The sequence below is a fragment of the Sminthopsis crassicaudata genome, chromosome 3 (genome assembly GCF_048593235.1).
Source record: "Sminthopsis crassicaudata isolate SCR6 chromosome 3, ASM4859323v1, whole genome shotgun sequence".
In the NCBI taxonomy this organism is placed as follows: Eukaryota; Metazoa; Chordata; class Mammalia; order Dasyuromorphia; family Dasyuridae; genus Sminthopsis; species Sminthopsis crassicaudata.
Genome location: NC_133619.1, coordinates 540440962 through 540451267, shown reverse-complemented (window position 1 = coordinate 540451267; position 10306 = coordinate 540440962). Strand labels below are relative to the sequence as shown.

General features: G+C 33.3%; 1 protein-coding gene across 4 annotated transcripts in view; it reads left to right on the top strand.

Annotated features, from left to right (window-relative positions):
- Positions 1-4480: 4480 nt before the first annotated feature.
- The window catches only part of CNTN5 (contactin 5), a 1627773-nt gene continuing 1621947 nt past the window's right edge, over positions 4481-10306 (top strand). For 3 of the 4 annotated variants that reach the window (XM_074304449.1, XM_074304446.1, XM_074304445.1), the window contains exon 1: positions 4481-5079. The gene's annotated coding sequence lies outside the window, so the exon portion shown is untranslated. The remainder of the gene's footprint in view (positions 5080-10306) is intronic. The other variant, XM_074304444.1, reaches the window with a different exon arrangement.

Sequence of the window (10306 nt, the reverse complement as noted above, 5' to 3'; positions counted from 1 at the left end):
TGCCCCATAAAACTGCATCTGTAAACAGAAATTATACAAGGAAACACCCCCCATGGGCGAAAATACATGCTGGTTTTTACTGCTGTGTTGAAATGGTCTTAAGATATGACTTTGGGAGTTGCACATTATAGGGAAATAAGAGCTGAAGATTCGCAAAAGAATACATTAATATCAATAAGTAGCTTAGACAGTAACATAGCACTAGAAAAAATACAGGTGCTTATCTTGGGGGAAAAAAAAGACCTGGAGGAAATTAAGTCTGATTTACTTTTTGAGTAGATTTATATGAACTGAACCATCTTTTCCCATATTGAAAAAATATATATACTTGAACTGTCAGAGATTTTGAGTTATTGTTATGACAAGTATGACTTTGATGTATTCAATTTCATTGGAAAATTATATTTCAGTAGGGAACCCCTGAAGTTCCCTTAGAAGAGAACAATTTGGTCCCATACCACACGTAAGCATACTGTGGTGACTGATCTCAACAGAATAATCAGACCTCTTCTCTTCTAAATCCCAATAGTTTTGATGCTCACAGATGTTTTCAAGACATTAATAAAGTAGGTTCTGTTCCTTGGTATTGGTTACTGATGCAGCTGTTTGGTTAATGAAGTCAGTATATTTTCAGTCTTAATTTTAGACACGTTTATTTTTGTTTGCATACAACAGCTGTGCTATAAGTACTAGGATTGATGTTCTTGGTAACCCTACAATAAGATTAAAATAATGTTGTATGCCCAGTTCAAGTACTTTTAGGCCTTCAAACTTCTTTTATATTTAGGAATACTTAGTTTTCCAGATATAATGACAAAAACTGTAATGCTAATGAATCACATTGTTATTAAATTACTGAATACAGTCTGGCATTTTATTGACTCAATTCTAACTTTAAAAATGTAAATTGTGTGTTATAGTAACTACATCAATTCTTATATGTCAAGTAAGAATTGCAATAAAATAAAATATAAATGAAAAAGTCTATACTTTATTATATATATATGGCTCATTTTGTGAAAACTGAAGCCTTTACAAGTTTGCAATTCTTGGGCACAGGTAATCAAAGGGGAAAAACATCAAAGAAGATAAAGTCAAATGCCTAATGTAACCCTTCAGGCAAGAAAATGAACCAAAAAATGTTGATTGATATTATCATTTTTAAATGGCTTTTATTATAACCAATTCATTCTAACTCAATTGAAGGAACCTTGTCTTCTATCATTATATGGAAGATCAGGCAATTTGGTTAGAAAAAATAGTATCAAAGAGTCTATTAAGCTTATAATGCTAATGACCTGTCCTCTTTTTGACTAAGAAGAACACACTGGGGTCAGATGAAAGAAGACAAGAGGGAGAGTTTTAAGTAGAGGTTTCTTCTATAAGGCAAATAAGCAAAGCTCAGAGGCAGTTCAGCTACTACAGATGTTCTGCATCTGCTTGTTTGCCCATGGGGACATAGTGATAAAGAGATTAAGACATTTACACAAAGATGGTTAGACAAAGAGATCAGATAAGCAACATGACACCTAAATTGAAGTTCAGTTAGTTTACAGTCATAGCATAGAGAAAATAATCCAACCCAAATATTTAAATCTAATTTAATACTGAAGTTTTCATTATAAAAGTGCCCTTATCAAAACAGAGAATAAGCAAGTAAGGTTATTAATGCCATTCACTTTGAGAGAGACAAACAAGTGACCTTTAAATAGTGCAACCTTTAAAAGTCATGTGTTGTTGACTCCATTGGGGTCTGGGTGCCTTTTATAGGAGAGAATGAAAATTCAAAGTCAAAAGTTAGTGTTATATCAGAAAGACTTGTATGTTACAATGTGAATAGTACATTTGGTAAAATTCGTAAATGTTCTTAGTAAATATTCTTGCCAATGGTTGTATAATAAATGTTTTCTTTGTGTTCTTTGATCCACTTGCTTTATAGCAATTCTTTAAATTTTCAGTGCTATATTTGGAACCAATAAATATCTCAGGAAATGGAAATGTATTTGATCTATGGTACAGTCGTTCATTCTTCTAACACCTGCATTTGCAAATAATATAACTAAAATGATATTCCAGGACTATTGCTAGGTTTTTAGCAAAAAAGGCAAAAAGAATGTTTATATTAGCTAAGACTTTTAACAATGACTAGAAAGATTAGAAACTGTTATTTCACAGGTTATACATGAGATCAAACATAATGTCATCCCTATAACTGAGTCCTAATTAAATGATGGCCTATAACCTAATAGCAATACAAATAATTACCAGATATGATTAGCATTTGAACTGAGACGATGGAAAAAAATCTTCACTCTAGGATTGAATTTAACTCTAAACTTATTTTTACTTTTCTCTGAACGTTATGACTTTCTTACTTCTCATAACGACCCTGCTATTAGTAGTCTATGTACAGGTTTGGATCTATAATCTCACTAGCACAATGAGAAAGCTCTTTCTACCACTATAGGAATGTAACTGATCTACATTTATACTCTTCTAAAAGTGTCCAGGTCACGCTATATAGTGGTTTCTGGAATAACTTCTCATTTTATTTTCTTTTGACTCTTTTATTTCAATTTAATCCATAAATCAAAAACAATCACATAATTAAGGAAAGGAAACAAAAAAGAAACACATGCATGCCATTTTAAAGCTTAGAGAAATAAACATTTCTATAATTTAATGGACCAAATGAGGTGCTAAAGCTAAATAATTTCAAAATAATTACTCTATTTCATGCAGAATGCTATTAAGGTATATAGAATGAGTATCCATAATCCATAGATTCATAATCCATAGAGATTCAAAAAATAAGCATATGCCCATTTAAAAAACCCAAACCTAGATATGTTATTCCATCATTAGGAATAGGTGAACAAGGTTGCAAATTAATTGAAAATAACTTAAAGTTCTTAAACTTCTGCATTAATTAACTAATATATCTAAGAATAACTACAGTAATCCAAGAGCTTTTCTTATGATCACAATATAGTAGTTGACCATAAACCACAGATATGAGGTCACTGGACAGAAAAATGAAAAAAAAAATAAAGTCAGAGAAAAATTACACTGACAACACTGTTATCACATAATGAAAATAAAAGATTACTGGAAATATGTGGAAAGTTTAAAATGTGGAGGAATAGACAAGTCTTAAATAAATTAATTTAATACTTTTCCCCAATTACATGTAAAACATTTTTACATTTGTTTTTAAAACTTTGAGTTCCAAATTCTCTCCCTTTCTCCTTCTCTCTCTTCCTCCCCATTGAGAAGGCACATGTGAAATTACAAGAAACAACAAGCTTTAAACAAAACAGTTAAAAGTTGTTCCACACAGCAGAGTGTTGTATATCCCAAGGAACAAGAAATCATGTTGGCTTCTGAGGACAGATAGCAAAAATGAAAAGTCAAGGTCCGTGCAAGGTATATAAATGAGTAATAAGCAGAAAAGAAATCTAACTCTAATTTGAATTAAAAGAAAAGCTACAAAAATAAAAGAAAATTCTGACCCAATATTAGAAAGCCAGACACTTGATTCTGGATGCCATTCAGAACTAGCAAGATACCCCAATCAGAGAATAAGTGAGCTAGAAGAATAGGTGCTCTGTTCTGCAGGCAGACTCATAGACACACACACACATATAAAGGACTTCACAGAGTTCTGTTTCTTACACTTTCTGAAACAATCATATATATATATATGAAACATTAAATGAAATTACTTTTCTGTTAAGTACAGATATTGTATCATATAACTGTAGGAAAAATATAACAGAAAAGAGATAAAATATAATTTATTTAACCATTATTCAATTAAAATCAGATGAATCAAGGGAATTAGAGAATGAATCAAAGACAGAGAGAAGAAAAGTATAGAGGGGATTGTCAGAACAATGGCACTAAACCTGCCATCCTATGGATTTACTACCTGTGTTATATTTTCAATTACAGCCATTGTGATATAAAAATTTAGAAAGAGTCTGGTATCTGAGACTAAACCTACTATATCCTTGACTGATGTAAGAAGCATGGGGAGAAAAAAAAGGGGATGGGGAACACCTAAGTGTATTGTATAAGAGTCTGAAAAAGCCAAGGATGGAAACAAAGAGCTGTATCGCAATAAAAACAAGGGGGAAAGTGAAAAATAGCTCTGGTAAAAGCAAAGATTACCACGCCAGGGTATTTGTGGTGGTTTGTAGTAGCAGGGTTAAGACGCATAAGCGAGGCAACTCAGGCAATGGGCTGCAGCAGCAGCAGCGCAGAAGGGACAGCAGAGGAATATACTTTACAGGAGGTCTAGCAGGTAGCCAGCCGCAGCTAGAGTGTTTGCTAAGTAAACCTATGCATTTTAAACACAGACCCGGGATAGGAGGAAAGCAGCAAGGAAATCTCTTATTACTTAGGAGAACAGGAAAATACCCATAGACTACTGAGACGAGGAAGGGAACATCTCAAACCCTTCTGGAGGCAAACAGTCCTTTAAGCCCGAGGACATGCTAAATGAACCTTTTCACCAAGAGGCAGTGAGGCGCTCTGTGAGGCAGAGAGAAAAAGAAGGGAGGGAGAACCAGAGGAAAGGAAAGACACACACGCTCATCCACACACAGCTTGCGAAGAGGACACAGCCAGTCAGAGAGCAAGAGCGCTGGGGAAGAGCGACGACATTGGATGAGAAAATTTTGTACAAAAAAAAAAAACACCAACCAGAGGAGGTGCCTCACCTATTTCCCAATATAATCAAATCCAGAGTGGAAGGAAGCATAAACTGCAAGAAACCAGCAGTAAAAGTGCTATTTAAAGCTCGAGGCGGAGAGGATGCGTTCACCTGCGTCCCTTGCTCATTGAGCGACAGTGGAAGGGAGAGGATTCCCTCTAGATGACTCCAAACTCCGCAGTTCTCTGCTTCCTCCCAGGCTGAGCAGAACCGCGAGGGACTGCCTGCCTGCCCTGCCTGCCTGCCTTCCTGCCTGTTAAATGTGAACTCGAGCCGGTCTGTGGCTGCCTAGAGGATGGGAGCCTGGTGCTGAGAAGCACCGAGGCAGGTAGAGCGCGTACTGAGATTCTGTCACATCATCGGTGAGTGACTGACATTTCTTTGACAGGGGCTGGTGCCCGGGATTGCTCTTGGGTATCTTCTGGCATTGGCCAATATTGGACAGCAGAACCCCGGCGATTCGTGCTTCCCTCCTAGATTGCCAGCTTATCCAAATTGCAGAGGGGGTGAAGCCAAATGGGGTCTGCTGAGGGCAAGGGTTGCTTTTGTTTCTGATTGGGGTGTTATTTTTGCATGCCTTTTTCTCGGCTGAGATTTTTGCGTCAGAAAAGTTGAAGCTAGAGTAAAATGTGACCTATTTATGTATCTCCTCATGTTTCCGAAACCAGAAGCAGTTCCTTAAACTAGACAGTGGGAAAGATTGCATGCCAGGAAATCCTGAGGAGGTTCTGCAACGGAAAATAAATGTTCTGAAAGTAGGAACAGTTTGCAGGTGCTGAGTGTCTGACTGATGCCTGAGAAATATCTAGGTGGGAATCAGGTACTTCTGACTCCAGGGTCCTGGCAATGTAGCAACTTGTTAAAAGGCAGTAGTGGTGTGCTCAAACTAGATAGAGTTCTACTAAGTTCAGGACACTTAGGAAAACAATAGTTTAAATTATGGTAGAGCTCTGTGTGAAAAATCTGGCAGGTTATCAAAAAATATTCAAATTCCCTATCAGGTATAGGTGTCTTTAATTTAAAAAGTGTTAAGAATACTGACTTGAATACTTATGAGTATATTCTGATGAGCCGAGAATTATCCCTTTTAATAAGCAGGACCAAAAAAAAAAAAAAAAATCACACACACACAAAAAAAAAAAACAAAACAACACCCTATTTTTGTTCAGTTTTATTCCCCTTTAGAATAGAAAATAAACAAGAATATAGTAGAACTACTTAAAAGCACATTTCCAGGATCTCCATTTACCTAGATATTTTACATGTATTTGTGTTAATATTTTTAAATTATATAATTTCATGATCTAGGTAGTTTTTATTTTGTTTTTTATTTCAAGGGAGCAATGTGAAGAAGTTATTATGTTCAAGGCCCAGCAACAGAAGTAATATTAAACAATTAAAATTTGGGTGACATTTAAAAATTAGTGGAGGTGTAATTAATTATCCATGAATTATGCCAGAACTCCTACAGAAGTACTTTTGACAACCATGTTATTAACAAATGAGTTAATCATGATTAATATTATTATCCTGAATATCAAAGGAATTAGCAATGATTAGAGCATTATCCTAGAGTGTTATCAAAGAGTTTGGAGTAAATTTCAATAACATACTCATATTCATTTCCATGCTTTCTTTTTTTTTCTTTCTGGGATAACTATGCTCTGATTCTTAATTTCATCTAAATTCTGAATGCACCAATACATATTACCTAAACTTGAAAGGATATATGAAACAAATTTATTCAGAGGGGAAAAAGTAAGTAGAAGCAAAGGCTAATTAAGTTAGATGGATATTTTAAGACATTGTTACATATCTAGTGCCTCAGAAAAAATATAAAGGATTAGAGAAAAAGGCAGTCAAGAAAGAGCAAAAGCTACAAAAGTAAGTGAAGAAAACTGGAGAAAAAAAAGTGTGTATGTGTGTGTAAAAGAGTTGTGTTTCAGTACAGAAAGCTTAAGAATTACAAAAAGTGCATTATGGATATAAATGGGAACAAAAACTGGGAAACTTGAACAGAACCACTTTTTCCCTCCAATTTAAAAACTCTGGGGATTATTATTTTAAAACATGAGAAAAGAAGTTTACTAACCTGGGTGTGACCATAGATGATAAGATGCAATGTTAGAATTCTCAACAGTAAGAGATCAAGCAGTAGTATCCAATAGAAACTCAAACCCAGACTTCCAAAGTTGGGAATTGTTTCACGATGTATTGAGTTTAGATACTGGTAGTTTATTATGGACTAAGTCATTGAAAATCTCTATTTCTTGAATTTAAGAATATGTGAAAGAAATATAGGCATTTACCAGGATAAGTCAAGATTTAGCACTTCTGTAGTCAGAAACCATTATGGGAACATATGACATACCTATACATATAATTATTTTTTTACTTAGTTAAAAATTAAATTTTTTTCAGGGAAATCACCAATGCTTACTCTTTACCTGTGTAGCTAGGTTTTAGAAGAATAATGGATCTGATTAATATAGTTGCTAAATTTAATACTAAAATGTATTCATCTCAGAGTAAATCTTAAGTGTTGGGTGGAACTGAAAGCTGTCTTAGAGTCTAGGACCAGAGGGTGTCAGTAAAGGGTAGAAAGCTCTCTGGATGAATAAAGGTAATTGTGTGCTTTCTTCTTGAATCAGCATATGTAGCTTCTTTAGTTTGTACTAGATAAAATATAAGATAGATTATTTTTAAATGAAAAAAATAAAAGTTGGCTTGAACACCGAAATAAAGCAAAAACAACTATAAAATGGTTTGTCAAAGTGAAGCTTGATTGGGTGATGTGAACCATTTCAATGCCATTAGATAAGTGCCCTGCAATCCAATAGAAAGCGAACCACTGCACTTTCCACTGAAATATTTACCAAATTTTAATTCTGAAGTGATTTTCCTGAATTTTGCCATTTTGTTTTCTATAGCATGGTACAAAGCTTTAGTAGATTCTACTCCTCTTAACAATATCTCCTTTTAATTTTTTTCTTTGACTCTAGATATTCTTATCAAAAGTGCAGAAGGTCCTTTTTTCCCCTTACAATTTTAAAGATGTTAGAATATATCAATAATCTGATACCTTTAAAATGTTCCTAAAGCTGAGAATTTTGAAATATTTTCCTGGAACTTTTAAGATGTTTTATTTTATTTTCCTCTTCTTATCTTTATGCTTATTATAATATGTTGCATGAACTTCTTAGCAGTTTATAACAGGAAAGAGGCTGGTCGGAAGCTCAAAGAAGTAGAGTCCCTGCAGAGGTTTATTTTCTGAGCATTTGTGATCAATAACTCTACATTAGAGGCTTGTGCATTTTAAAAAATAATGAAATGAATAAAACTCCTTAACACTTAAACATTATAACTTTAAAAAATTTACAAAATCTGATCAACCCTTTTTTTTTTTATCCCCTTCCAATTTCATAACCTTAGATTTTTCAAAAGGCTATCTTGTTACCATAATGTGTAAGAAGAGTTTCTTTGGTTATAAGTTATAACTTCATGGGATCAGCAAAGTAATGAACTACAACTAATTTCCAGTGTTACAGCGATGCAGCAACTATTGGAAGAATTTAATAATTTTATTAATTCAATCCATTTACTTAAAAAAAAAAGATTGCAATTGGCCATTGAAGTAATGATAGATACAGAAATCAGATATGGGAATAAATTATATCTATCTAACTTGTGGAAATACTCTGAATTTACATTTTTATCTATATTAATAGATGTAGCAGGAAAGGAACGGAGTTTTCAACTGGAGAGATATCTTTAGCAAATACTCAAATCCTTGTTTGTATGTTCTTTAGTTTTATATATTACAATTCATTTATAATAGCCTTTCTAACTGCTGCTTCTCAAATTTCAATCTGGCTATAACATAAGGGTTCTCTTTTCTTCAATGCCTTGAAATAGAAATGTGCTATAATTTTGTCCCCAAAATAATAGCACCATTCTGTTTGATTTAGGATCACTCTCCCCCTAGTGCCAGTTAAAGACGAATATTTCTCTATTTCTAAACTCCCCCCAAAAAATGATCCTATAAAGCCCCATTCCATGGTATGAATTATTATATATTTGGATGAACTTTCCCATCATAGAGACATAACCTCTTTGATCTTGATTACCTACTATTCTTTTCAAGTTACAAATAAAGAAAGCAGCTACTTATTAGACAGTTTGAACCTTATTAACTTTCTGGAGGCAATAATGTGTGGTGAGGTAGGAATAGATGGAGAAGGGTTTCCCTCTATTTGAAGAGCTGAGAACTATCTTTCCTGAATCATTTAAAAAGTTGATTTTTATACTAGGAAGCTATTCTCTACTATGCTTGCACTTTTTATGTACTAATGAGAGAAAAAAATTTGACCTCACTGGAGGTTCAACATAGATATTCTCAGCATCACCTAACATTACAATGTTCTACTGATTACTATACATCATAGTTGGGTAAAGAATTTTTCTGTGCTATTCAATTGACAGATAAAATTAATGAAAATATAATTATTTGACAGATATTCTGAGTAACTAGTACAGGTCGTAACTACAAAGCTAGAAATTAACATGATGGAATTTGTAATAATAAATTTACAGTAACAATAAAAATGATTATGTCATAATAATAATTTACTATTAATTTACAGATTCATAAAAATCCTTCAATCTACTCCTATTAACCTTTGCGGTGTGCTGACTTTGTTTTCTTCTTATCTTTGCCCAACTCCATATTTTTGTTTTCATGGAGAAACTGAAAACAAAAAGAGAAACCTCCAACTATTCTTTCCTACCTAGGCTATATAAAGAATATATAAAAGAAAATTTCAATGTCTTATTGATTTTGTAATTTATCATAAACATAATATTTCAATGATAAGGTTTGTTGAAAAATTTCAAACCTTATACAAAGGATAATCAAATGCAATCTCCAATGATTCATATAAGGATAAGTTGAATGATTCTAAAGAAGTAAGTGAATGACAACACTTTGTTTTATATAATCACCATATTTAGTTAAGCTAGAGTTTCAATATTATAAAATATAATAAAAGTGGTCTCCAATCTATATGAACACAGGAAATACCAAAAATTCACCCCCAAGAAATATCTCATTTAATCAAAGTTAACTACTTTTATAATTGTATAAAATACTTCAAATTTCTATTGCTCTTCTTTGAATTCTTATCTTCCCACCAATTTTATGTCTGCATATGTATATGGGTATATATGTGTAAATTTGTCAAGTATATGTATGTGCATATATTTGTATATGTTTGTATATATCCATCTAACCCACATATATGGAGAGAGAGTTAATTTATATATTTGCATTTCTGCTATTCAAATTGTTACCACAATAGCAATGATTCAATGGGTCCTATGGAGTGTTAACTCTGAGGTAAACCTTTAACACTATCTAGTCTAACCCCTTTATTTTATATTGGAAGGAACAGCTCTCCTAAGAGATGAATGTCTTTATCCAAAGTCATGCCCTTAAGTAAGGGCAAAGCCTAGACTATAAAACAAATCCCAGGATTACAATTCCAGTTCTAGATTTGATTGTCTCAAAGAGTGAATGCAAATAAGAATTGT